At 38.1% G+C, this 12689-nt stretch overlaps 1 pseudogene; it reads right to left on the bottom strand.

Annotated features, from left to right (window-relative positions):
* Window positions 1-427: 427 nt before the first annotated feature.
* Window positions 428-5051, bottom strand: LOC123382062 (annotated as a pseudogene).
* Between the last annotated feature and the right edge of the window lie 7638 nt (window positions 5052-12689).

The raw sequence follows: 12689 nt of genomic DNA, 5'->3' as shown, positions 1-12689 counted from the left end.
GAGTGCAGGACATTTTCTGATGAGATTAGTATATGAATGGTTATTTTTGTTGGCAGTACTACTTGATTGTCAACTTCTAGCAGTCGCAGTTCTCCAGGTTTTAATCCTTGAGTGGGGATTATGTAGGAATCAGAATTTAGGTCTTCGTAATCTGTATACTCATAACTTTAGTATCATTGATGCCCTACAGTTTTTACGGTTAGAGAAGGGTTGTTGATTTTGTCTGTTATGTAAAGGATTTTTAGAGAGGGTAGGGCAATAAGAATTAAAATAATAGCCAGCAGGATTTTTCAGACAGTTTCTACTTCTTGGGCATCTATTGTGCTTGTATGTGTAAGTTTGGTTGTTAGTATTAGTGAAATGATGTAGAGAACGAGGGAGCTAATTAGAAATACAATTAATAATGTGTGATCATGAGAGTGCAGAAGTTCTTCTATACTAGGGGATGTAGCATCTTGAAAACTTAGTTGAAAGGGATATGGCATGGAGACACAAAGGATTTAAACCTATAATTTAACTTTTACAAAGTTATGTAATCTTTTTACTAATGTCTCTTTATTGAGAAAGACATAGTGGTTATGACATTGGCTTGAAACCAGTTCTAGAGGGTTCAATTCCTTCCTTTCTTATTTTAAGGACATGTAGGTTGGGTCTTCAAATATATGGTATGGAGGGGGACATCCATGTAATCATTCGAGATTAGTTTAGTTAATTCTACTATTGCTACTTCTCGTTTGGATGCAAAGTCTTCTCAAACTATAAATATTATTATTACTGCTGTTAGTGAAATGAAAGAGCCTATTGAGGAGATTGTGTTTCAAGTTGTGTATGCGTCTGGATAATCAGAATAACGAGGTATTTCAGATAATCCAAGGAAATGTTGAGCGGAAAACGTTATATTAACGCCTACAAATATAATTGTGATATGAATTTTTGCTCAGGTATTATCAACAGTATATCCTGAGGATAGGGGGAATTAGTGAACAAAACCTCCTATAATAGTGAATACTGCTTCTATTGATAATACATAATGGAAATGGGCTACTACATGGTATATATCATGAAGAAAAATGTCTAATGAAGAGTTTGCAAGACTGTTAGGCCCCCTACGGTAAATAGGAAGATAAAGCCTAGGACTCATAGCAGGGGATCATTCAATGTTTCCTCCATGAAGAGTAGCAAGTCAGATAAATACTTTTACTCCAGTAAGAATGGCAATAATTATGGTGGCTGATGTAAAGTATGCTCATATGTCAATGTCTATTCCTACAGTAAATGTATGCTGGGCTGATACAATAAAACCTAGGAAACCAATAGATATTTCTGCTCATACTATTCCCATATAACCAAAAGGGTTCCTTCTTGCCTGAATAGTAAGTAACAATATATGAAATTATTCCGAAGCCTGGTAAAATTGGAATATAAACCTCTGGGTGTCTGAAGGATCACAATAAGTGCCGATATAAGATGCGACATCCTCCTCCAGCAGGATCAAAGGAAGTGGTATTTAGGTTTTGATCTGTTAGTAATATGGTAATTCCAGCCGCTAATACTGGCAATGATAGGAGTAACAGGACAGCAGTAATTAAGATGGATCAGACAAAAAGGGGTGTCTGATATTGAGATATGGCAGGGGTTTTTATATTAATGATTGTAGTAATGAAGTTAATAGCACCTAAGCCTGAAAAGACACCTACAAGATGTAAGGAAAAAATTGTTAGATCCATGGATGCTCCTTCATGGGCTAGGTTGACAGCTAGAGGGGGATATACAATTCACCAGGTTCCTGAGCTGGCCTCTGCTATCAATGATGTGAGCAGAAGTAGGAAGGATGGAGGGAGAAGTCAGAAGCTTGTGTTATTTTTGGGGGGCAGTGCCATATCAGGTGTTCCAATTATTAATGGTACTCGTCAATTCCCAAAGCCTCCAATCATGCTTGGTATTACCATAAAGAAGATTATTACGAATGCATGGGCAGTGGCAATTACATTATAGATTTGATCATCTCCCAATAGAGTGCTCGGTGCCAAGTCCAGCTTGAATTAGAAGCCTAAGGGTGGTTCCTACTTATGCCAGCTTAGGCACCAAATAGGAGATAGAGAGTGCCAATATCTTTGTGGTTAGTGGAAAATAGCGGTTTATAAACTTAGGTAAAATGGCCGAGTAAAGCATTAGACTATAAATCTAAGAACAGAGGTTTAAGTCCTCTTTTTGCCAAGCTCTTTGGTAAAGTATCATATTGAATTGAAAATTCAAAGCAGCAGCTTCAACGCTGCTGGGGCTTCTCCTGCCTTTTTTTCCTAGGTGGTGGGAGAAGTAGATTGAAGCCAGTTGATTAGGGTATTTAGCTGTTAACTAAAATTCCAAGGGATGGAAGCCCACCAATCTAGTAAGGGCTTAGCTTAATTAAAGTGTTTGATTTGAAATCAATTGATGTAATATAGATTCTTGCAGTCCTTAGAATAAGGTGTGCAGGAGTTAAATCGATATGACTTACTTAGGGCTTTGAAGGCTCTTGGTCTGTTTGGACCTAAACTCCTAATCCAGGATGGATAATATTGGTGTGAATGGGAGTAGTATGGTTGAGGTTATGATGAGAGGGGATAAAAAAGTTATTTTTTTGTACTTTCAAATTGTCATTCTATTTGTGTATTGTTCGTTGAGGGGAATATGGTTAGTGCTGTGGTGTATGTTAGTTGTATATAGAAGTATAGGTTGAGTAATGCTGTGATAGCTAGTAGTGTGGGTACAATAATTATCCCATTTTTTGTTAATTCTTGGATAATTATTCATTTGGGGATCAATCCTGAGAGTGGCGGGAGACCTCCTAAAGATAATATTAGTATCAGAATGAGTGAGGTGATCAGGGGTGTTTTATTTCCTGTTTGTCATAGGGATAGTGTTGTTGTGGTGGAGCTGTGTATGAATAGTATGAAGCTGGTGGGTGTTATAATGATGTAAATAGCTAGGTTTAGAATTGTTATTGTAGGGATGTATAGTATGATAGCTGTTGTTCAATCTATATGGGCGATTGAGGAGTATGCTAGGATTTTTTGTAGTCGTGTTTGGTTGAGTCCCCCTCATCCTCCGATTAGGACTGGCATGATAGCTCTTGTTAGTGGTAAATTGGGGTTAATGGCAGGTGAGATTTGGTAGAGAACAGATAGTGGTGTGATTTTTTTGTCATGTCAATAGAATTAGGCCTGAAGATAGGGAGATTCCTTGTGTAACTTCAGGAACTCAGAAGTAAAATGGAGCCAAGCCCAGTTTTATTGCCAAAACAGTGGTTTTTATAATTGATGCTATGGGGTTGAGTTTTTTTTTATATTATTCATTGTCCTGAATATAGAACATTGATAATTATTCCTGTCATTAGGAGTATAGATGCAGTTGTTTGTGTTAGGAAATATTTTGTAGATGCTTCTATGGCTCATGGGTTAAATATTTTTATGAGAATAGGGATAGTGGCTAGTATATTTATTTCAAAGCCAATTCAGATTATTAGTCAGAGAGAGCTTGTTATTGTGATTATGGTTCCTGAGATGACAGTTGAATCATAATAATGAGAATAGGGGGGTTAATTAGTATGGGAAGGATATAAACCAACATTTTCGGGATATGGGCCTGATAGATTATTTAACTGACCTTACTGTAGAATATGGTGTAATATGGTAGCACGAAGATTTTTGAATTCTTAGGATTAGGTTCAAGTCCTGTAATTCTAGAAATAAGATTTAAACCTCTAGTATTTACTCTATCAAAGTAATTCTTTTATCAGACATATGTCTTATGTTTGAGGTGGAATGCCTGCTGTGATGATGGGCAAGGATACATGTCACATGCATAGGGCTAGGGTGAGGGGTAGGAAGTTTTTTCATAAAAGGTGTATCAGTTGGTTATATCAGAATCGTGGGTAGGATGCTCAAATTCATAGGAAGGCGATTGTTAGGAGTAAAGTTTTAATGGTGAAATTGATGGTATATAGTTCTGGTATATACGGGTTGTGGGATACTCCAAAGAATAGAATTGTTGTGAGAATATTCATTATGATGATGTTAGCATATTCCACTAGGAAAAATAGGGCAAGGGGACCTGTTGCATATTCTATGTTGAATCTGGAAACAAGCTCTGATTCTCCTGTTAGATCAAATGGGGCTCAGTTGGTTTCTGCTAATGTTGAGATGAATCATATTATGGCTAGGGGCCATGTGGGAAGAATTAGTCATATGTGTTCTTGGGTAGTAATTAGTGTGGCTAGTGTGAAAGACCCATTTATTAGTAATACTAATAGGAAAATAATGGCTAGTGTAACTTTGTATGAAATTGGGGTATGGCTTGTAGGGCTCCAATTAAAGCATACTTAGAATTTGAGGTTCATCCTGACCATAGTATTGAGTAGACAGCGAGGCTTGACATAGCTAATATGAATAGTACTCCTAAGTTTATGTTGATGAGTGTGTATGGCATGGGGAGAGGAATTCACATGGTTAGGGCTAATGAGAGAGCCAGGATAGGTGCTATGATTAATATAGATATAGAGGATGTAAGGGTTCTTTGGTGAAGAGTTTTATGGCATCTGCAATGGGTTGGAGCAGACCATGTGACCCCACAATGTTTGGTCCTTTGCGAAGTTGTATGTACATTAGTACCTTATGTTCGACTAATGTTAGGAAAGCTATGGTGAGGAGAATAGGGATAATTAATGAAAGAATATTGATTATAAACATGTTATTAGGGAGAGGAGTTGAACCTCTGATTATAAAGGTTTAAGTTTTAGGCAATTACAGGGCTCTGCCACCCTAACAAACCCAAACTCTCCGGAGATGTAAATAGATAAACTTTGGAGATTAAGATTATATCATCTATTGGGTTGAAGGTGCTTTGGTAAAGTAGGCCTCATTTCTCTTGTCCTTTTGTACTGGGAGAAATTGTTTAATAGATAGAAACCACCTGGATTGCTCCAGTCTGAACTCAGATCACATTGGACTTTAATCATTGAACAAACGAATCTTTGATAGCTGCTGCACCATCGGGATGTCCTGATCCAACATTGAGGTCATAAACCCCGTTGTCAATATAGACTCTAAAATAGGATTGCGCTGTTATCCCTAGGGTAACTTGTTCCATTTATCAAATAGTTTGGATCAATAAGTGATGTTATACTTTTGACTGGTTAGTCTAGATCTGAATCACTTGGAGGTTGTTTTATTCTACGAGGTCACCCCAACCTAAATTGTTGGCTCATGTGGAGGTTTGTTGTTCCTGTCAGCTGTGTTGGTGTAGTCTCCTTGAGCCAATTAATTAAAGCTCCATAGGGTCTTCTCATCTTATTGTTGTATTTCCGCCTCTTCACAGGAAGTCAATTTCACGGATTGGAAGAGAGTAAAACCCTCGTGTGGATGTTCATACAAGTCCCTATTTAGGGCACAAGTGATTATGATACCTTTGTACAGTCAGGATACTGCAGCCATTTAATGAATGTCACTGGGCAGGCAGTGCCTCTAATACTAGAAGTGCTAGAGGTGATGTTTTTAGTAAACAGGCAGGGTTTATGTTTGCCAGGTTCCTTACTTCTTTTAATCTTTCCTTGGTTGCATGCCTGTGTTGGATCAACAATTGGTTTGATATTTAGTTTATAGGCTAGATTATTTTTATCTTGTTATTAGCTACCAGTGGTTATCTGCTCTGGCATAAGGATCAGGGGAAATATTTCTTGTTACTCATATTAGCATTATTGCTTCTATTGCTAGATAGATTAACCCAGTATTGAGTTAGGAGTTGATTGCATATTTTTGATATTAAGATGTTTTAATTATTGAGCTTGAATGCTTTCTTAATTGATGGCTGCTTTTAAACCAACTATGGTTATGTTTATGCTTACTCTCTAAAAATGGTTGTATCCTAGTTCTAAAAAGCTGTACCTTTTAAGATTATATTTTAAACTTACATTAGAATTTTGGGGGTTTTGGGGCACCTGGGTGGCTCAGCCGGTTAAGTGTCTGACTTCAGCTCGGGTCATGATCTCATGGTCTGTGAGTTCGAGCCCCACATCGGGCTCTGTGCTGACAGTTTAGAGCCTGAAGCCTGCTTCAGAGTGTCTCCCTCTCTCTCTCTGCCCCTCCCCCACTCACACTCTGTCTCTCTCTGTCTCTAAGATTGAATAAATGTTAAAAAATTTAAGAAAAAAAGAATTTTTGGTGTTTTTAGGTAAGTTTAAAGTTGAACCAGGTGCGCCTGGGTGGCTCAGTTGGTTAAGTGTCCGACTTCAGCCCAGGTCATGATCTCACAGTTTTTGGGTTCAAGCCCCGCATCGGACTCTGTGCTGATGGCTCAGAGCCTGCAGCCTGTTTCGGATTCTGTGTCTCCCTCTCTCTCTGCCCCTCCCCCACTCTCTCCCCTTCAAAAATAAACGTTAAAAAAAATTAAAGTTGAACTAAAATTCTGTTCTGGGTAACCAGCTATCACCAGGCCTGTTAGGTGTTAGGCTTTTCACTTCTACCTACAAATCTTCTCACTATTTTGCAACATAGCTGAGTTCATCTTGTAAGGATTGTTCATAGGCAGCTCATCTGGTTTTGGGGAGCCTAGCTTAAGTTCTCTTTGTTAGGTTATTCTAGATAATTCATTATGCAAAAGGTACAAGGGGTAATCTTTGCTGTATAGTGCTTTCAATTTTTCTTTCATCTTTCCCTTATGGTATTTCCTATTTAGCCTCAACTTTACTTTCTATCTCCTATACTTTTAAGAATTAACTAAATGTTTTGATTTAGTGTTTTATGTTAGTTGAATTTATGGTTGTTTGGGCCAGTTTTGGCTCAAGATGGTCAGTTTGATACGAAATATTCTGGGTGTAAACCAGATGCTTTATTTAAGCTACATCTTGTTTATCCAAGCACACTTTCCAGTATGCTTGCCCTGTTATGACTTGTCTCCTCTTGTGTTTTTTATAATTTGAATAGATTGCCTTTGAGTTTTTTCACTTGAGGAGGGTGATGGGAGGGGTGTGCATGCTTCATGACCCAGTTCAATTGAGCTCTCTATTCTAAATTTACTACTGAATCCTCCCTTTGTTCTTAATTTCATAAGAACTTTTGCTGAAAAGTGTTCTAATATAGAAAATGTAGCCCATTACTTCCCACCTCATAAGTTATACCTTGACCTAACTTTTTTAGGTTAAGATACTTGTGCTTACTTTTCTTTCTTTTTAGGGTTTGCTGAAGATGGTGGTATATAGACTGGATTAGCAAGGGGTGATGAGGCGCATCAGGGTTTATCAATTATAGAACAGATTTCTGTAGAGGGATATAAAGTTCTTTGAGTTTTAAGCTGTTGCTAGTAGTTCTCTGGTGGATAGATTTATTTAGTTAGCTAAGTTTAGGGATAAGCATGGTGGGGTATCTAATCCCAGTTTGGGTCTTAGCTATCGTGTGGTCGAAGGTGTTACAGTTACTTTTGTGCTATATTTTTATGTTAACTGTAGCTTTTTACTGCCTAGTTAACATTTAACTTTAGCGTGGAATGCCTCTATAACACACTTTACGCCGTAGGTCTGTTAGATCGGGTTAATCATATGACCTTGGAGGCTGGCACGAAATTTACCAACCCTTGTTTAATATGACTTAGTCGACCTTTCATTCATGGTTTAATTTTTATCACTGCTGTATCCTGTGGGAGGTGTGGCTAAGCAAGTATCATGAGCTACATTGTTGTATACTTGATACCCGGTCTTCTTTTAGATCATTAACGATTTAGAGGGCATTTCACCAGGGTGAGGAGGCTTGCATGTGTAATCCTATTAATACCTAATGGAAAGGCTAGGGCAAAACTTTTGTGTTTATGGAGTCTGACAACTCATCTAGGCATTTTCAGTGCTTTGCTTTGTGTGTTTAAGTTACATTAACAAGGGATATATTGGGTTATTTAATTGGTTTAATGGAATTAGTTGTGAGAGAATATTGCTCAATAAGGATGAATTAGAGCTTAAGGTTTTGTATATATAGATAGCTGTGAATCGATGTGTAACACTGGTATTTTTAGCTAATGTTTAGTTGCGATTTTTTTGGTGTATTTATAAAGACTTATACTTAGGCCTTATGTTTGGATGCGAATTTAGTCTTGTTTTTGGGGTTTGGCAGGACAATAATAAATATGTATTCTCACCATAGGGTTACTGGGCATAAGTGGGGTTGGTTAAACTAATTGCTTATCTGTTGGATAAATACGTGTATATGTGTGTATGTGTACATGTACAAATGTGTGTGTATGTGTACGTGTGTGTATGTGTATACATGTGTATGTTCATGTGTATGTTTACATCCATGTGTGTACATATGTGTGTGCGTGTGTGTGCATCCTGTTGAAGCGTTGAAGTTAAAGTGTATGTCCAGTAACCATTGACTGAATTGCACCTTATTTGTGTGAGCATGGAGACACAGCATAGTGAATAAACCCAGCTGCAAGTTATTTGACTGCATCAAGACCTTTACGGTCATAGCTGAGTCATAGCAATATCCCCTCCTAAAAATTAAAAGATACCAAATGCATGACACCACAGTTATGTGTGAAATTGGCTAATTAGTCATTAGTCAATTGAGATGTCCTATTTGAGATGGCTGTAGGATTAAAGAATTAGAATGGCCCTGAGGTAAGAAACAGATGCCAGTATAGGTCCAGAATAGAAACCCCCACGTTGAAATGGACCCTGACTGAGAAGAGGTACATGTTCAAGCAAGGATTGCTAGTTTCTCAAGGCTAGGTGATTAAGCTTTTTTGGACAGTTGAGATCCATAGAAAGACTGCTCATAAAGCTGGCTAATGCACGATTATACATAGTATGTCTTATGTAATATTAATAGATGCATTGTATATGCTTCGGTTGGCATCATAATGGGAAAATGACATACTGGACAAGCACAGTATGAAAGTATGCAATATATGAATTATGAAAGTTGTGGGGTCGATTTCTGGTATTGCAAGGAATAGTTTAAAAAGAATTTCAGCTTTGGGTGCTGATGGTGGGGCTGTTGCTTCTTTCTTGAAGTCTTAGGGAGGGCTTTCTCCTTTTTTGGTTTACAAGACCAAGGTATTTTATACACTACAAGGACTCTTCATTTTGAAAGATGATTTTTGATGATGCCAGAAATAGGTATGAAGATTATGAGGGTTGAGAAGTATAGGATAGAGGCTAATTGACCAATAGTAATGAAAGGGTATTCTACTAGTTGTCCTCCAATTCATGTTAGGGTTAGTAAGTCTGCTACTACAGAATAGGCATTGGCTATTAGTAAGTCTGCTACTACAGAATAGGCATTGGACTCAGAATAGGCATTGGCTTAGTGGTCAGAATATCATTCCTCCTTGTTTTGAAGTGTGGGATAGCGGAATGACTTACAGAATTAAAGTAGAGAGAATTAGGTCTAGGACTCCTCCTAGTTTATTAGGGATAGATTGAAGGATTGCATATGTGAATAGGAAGCATCATTCGGGCTTAATGTGTGGTGAAGTGTTTAGGGGGTTGGCAGGGGTGTAGTTGTCTGGATCTCCTAGAAGGTCTGGTGAAAATAGGACAAGTAATATTAGTGTTAGGATTAGGAATAGAAGACCTAGAATGTCTTTGGTTTTATAGTATGGGTGAAATGGGATTTTATCTGAATCAGATATTGAGGGGTTGTTAGATTCTGTTTCATGTAGGAATAGAAGGTGGACTGCTGCTAGAGCTGAAATAATGAATGGGAGGATAAAGTGAAAGGCAAAAAATCGTGTTAGGGTTTATCTACTGAGAACCCTCATCAGATTCATTATACCAAGTTAGTTCCGATGTATGGGATTGCTGACAGGAGGTTAGTGATGATGGTAGCTCCTCAGAAGGTTATTCAGCCTCATGGTAGGATGTAGCCTATGAAGGCTATAGACATGAGTGTAAATAATATGATTCTGATGTTTCATGTTTCTGAGAAGGTGTAGGAGCCATAGTACATGCCTTGGCCTACATGCATGAATAGGCAGATGAAAAATATGGAAGCTCCGTTGGCATGTATGTGTCGAATGATTCAGCCAAAGTTGATGTTGTGACAGATACGAGTTACTGATGAAAAGGCGGTTGCTGTATCTGACATATAGTGTATGGCTAGGAATAGACCTGTCAGAATCTATAGAATGAGGCAAACTCCTAGTAAGGAGCCGAAATTTCATCATGTTGAAATGTTGGATGGAGCAGGGAGGTTAATGAATGACTCATTGATGATTTTGATGAATGGGAGGGATTTTTGGATGTTGGTCATTAAATTCTTATAGTTGAAATGCAACAATGGCTTTTCATATCGTTGGTCATGGTTAGATTCCATATGGAAATAATGATAACGTACATTGTATTTATTTTAAGTACTATTTTTGTGATTAGCTTTGTTAGTTTTTCTTCAAAGCCTTCTCCAATTTATGGTGGGTTTGGTTTAATTGTGGCTGGTGGTATTGGTTGTGGAATTGTATTAAATTTGGGGGGATCCTTTTTAGGTTTAATAATCTTATTAATTTATTTAGGGGGGTTGCTTGTGGTGTTTGGTTATACTACAGCTATGGCTACTGAACTGTACCCTGAGGTTTGAGCATCTAATAAGACTGTGTTAGGAATGTTTATTACAGGGGTATTGGCAGAGTTGTTAATGGCTTGCTATATTTTTAAAAAGATGAGGTTGAGGTTGTGTTTATGTTTAATGATGCAGGTGATTGAGTGATACAGGTGATTCAGGATTTCTTAGTAAAAAAGCTATGGGAATAGCAGCTTTATATAGCTACAGAACCTGATTAGTTATTGTCACTGGTTGATCCCTGCTTACTGGTGTATTGGTGATTATGGAGGTTACTATGGAAATTAAGTAGGAATAGGCCAAGAATTAAGGTGATCATAAAAGAAAGGAAATATAGTTTAATTAATCCTTTTTGGCTAGATACAGCAGTTGATATTTTTATCTGAAAAGAGGAGATGGATTTTGGTAATAAATTTTCTAATCAGATTATGTCTAGTAACATTGATGCAAATTTTTGGCTTATAGTTGGGTTTGCTATTGGTGGGAGGCAGTGCATAATGATTGGGAAGTATCCCAGGAGATTAGAGAACTTGAAAAGGTTTGAAGGATATTTAAATTTTAGGTTCTTAGTTGCAAGGTTGTGTTCTAATGCCAGAATGAAATCTATAATAGTCACAGCAAGGGTAGTTAATTTCAGATAATGAGGCATAGTTATCTGTGGAATTCTTGTTGGGAGGATATTATAAGAAATTAGATACCCCGGAAAAATACTTTCAATTGAAAGACATTTGATGGAGTTGATTAGGAGGGGATTATTTTCATTGATTAAAATTAAGGAATTGAGGAATTAAGGAATTAAGGAATAGTGCATTAAGTATAGATTCTGCTTTTTTAAGTTTTAAAAAAGGAAATCATATACTAAGGTGTTAGGGCAGGGAGATCAATGGTATGTGATCTCTTATGGTAGACAATCCATAATCAGTTATAGACTAGCTACATCCAGTTTTATTTATATGAAAAAGAAACACCTCAGTATCCTGTTTGTGCCACTATTACTTTGACACCTACTACATGTGCCCAAATCTAACCCTAACCAAAGAAAGAACTTTACCATTGGAGCACTGTGTGACTTTGGAAAGGATATCTGTCTTTCTGAAGGACAAATCCCTCTATGGCTAGCAGCAGAGGCAGATGTGGAAGCAGATTGTGTAATTCTGAGATATAGTCCTTCTGTCTGGTTGAACAGTGGGTGGTATTGAGGTGGGGTGGTTGCTTCAGACCTACTTCTTGAGCAGAGTCTTTGCTGCATTACCATGCCTCATAAGGCAGGGAGCACACTCATGCACTGTTGGATTAGTGATGTCCTGCATACGTGGTGGTGGACACAGACTTGATTTTTCTTCATTGGCTCCAAAAATTTGCCTGTTTTATGCAGATTTTTATGCCTATCTAAAGTAAATGAATATACTCCATACCTGTATAAAGTATGCAAGTGTGGCTGAGCACTCCCCACCTGACACCCCATCCAGTATTAATGGAGCCTGACATCACATCCTCTTGAGAACTGGCTTTTGTAGTTATGTATGCAATCTCTCATTGTACTTTGGGGTGGTTGCTATGATCAAGAGAATAGAACCTCCCCAGATAACAGGAGGTGGAAGAGTCCAGAGGATAAGGCTGGCGTCTGTCATTTTAGGCCATGGCTCAAGCCTCTCCCATCATGTTTGCTTTAGAAATGAGAGACTCTAATATTCTGGGAAGAAACATGCCCACTTGCTCTCCATTTGGGGTCATTTTACTGTCCAAATCCCCACATGTGCTCTGGAACACACATTCTAAAGTTCTGTTTAAGAAAGAGCTGACACTGTGACAAGAGAGAAAGAAGAAAGAGGTTACAGAGAGCCCCACCATGGGGCAGTAGCATCCATTTTCATAGCTGCATGCTCAAAGGCCCAAAGATGGGCAAGGAATTCCTGAAGTTTGTAGGTTGCTGCTGGACCCAGGGCCATCACTGGCCCAGGCTCCAGAGGAAAGGACTATGGTACTGCAGTCCAACTCTGTGGCCTCCTGGATTTATGATTTAGTTTAGTCAATAGCTACAGAAGAAAATAATTCAGTGTTCTCCTGTATAATATTGCATTCCCAGTGGATTTCTCCAGAGTTCCA

Source organism: Felis catus, chromosome E1 (genome assembly GCF_018350175.1).
Source record: "Felis catus isolate Fca126 chromosome E1, F.catus_Fca126_mat1.0, whole genome shotgun sequence".
Lineage (NCBI taxonomy): Eukaryota > Metazoa > Chordata > Mammalia > Carnivora > Felidae > Felis > Felis catus.
The sequence above is the reverse complement of the archived record's forward strand: the minus strand, read 5'-3'. Positions and strand labels throughout refer to the sequence as shown.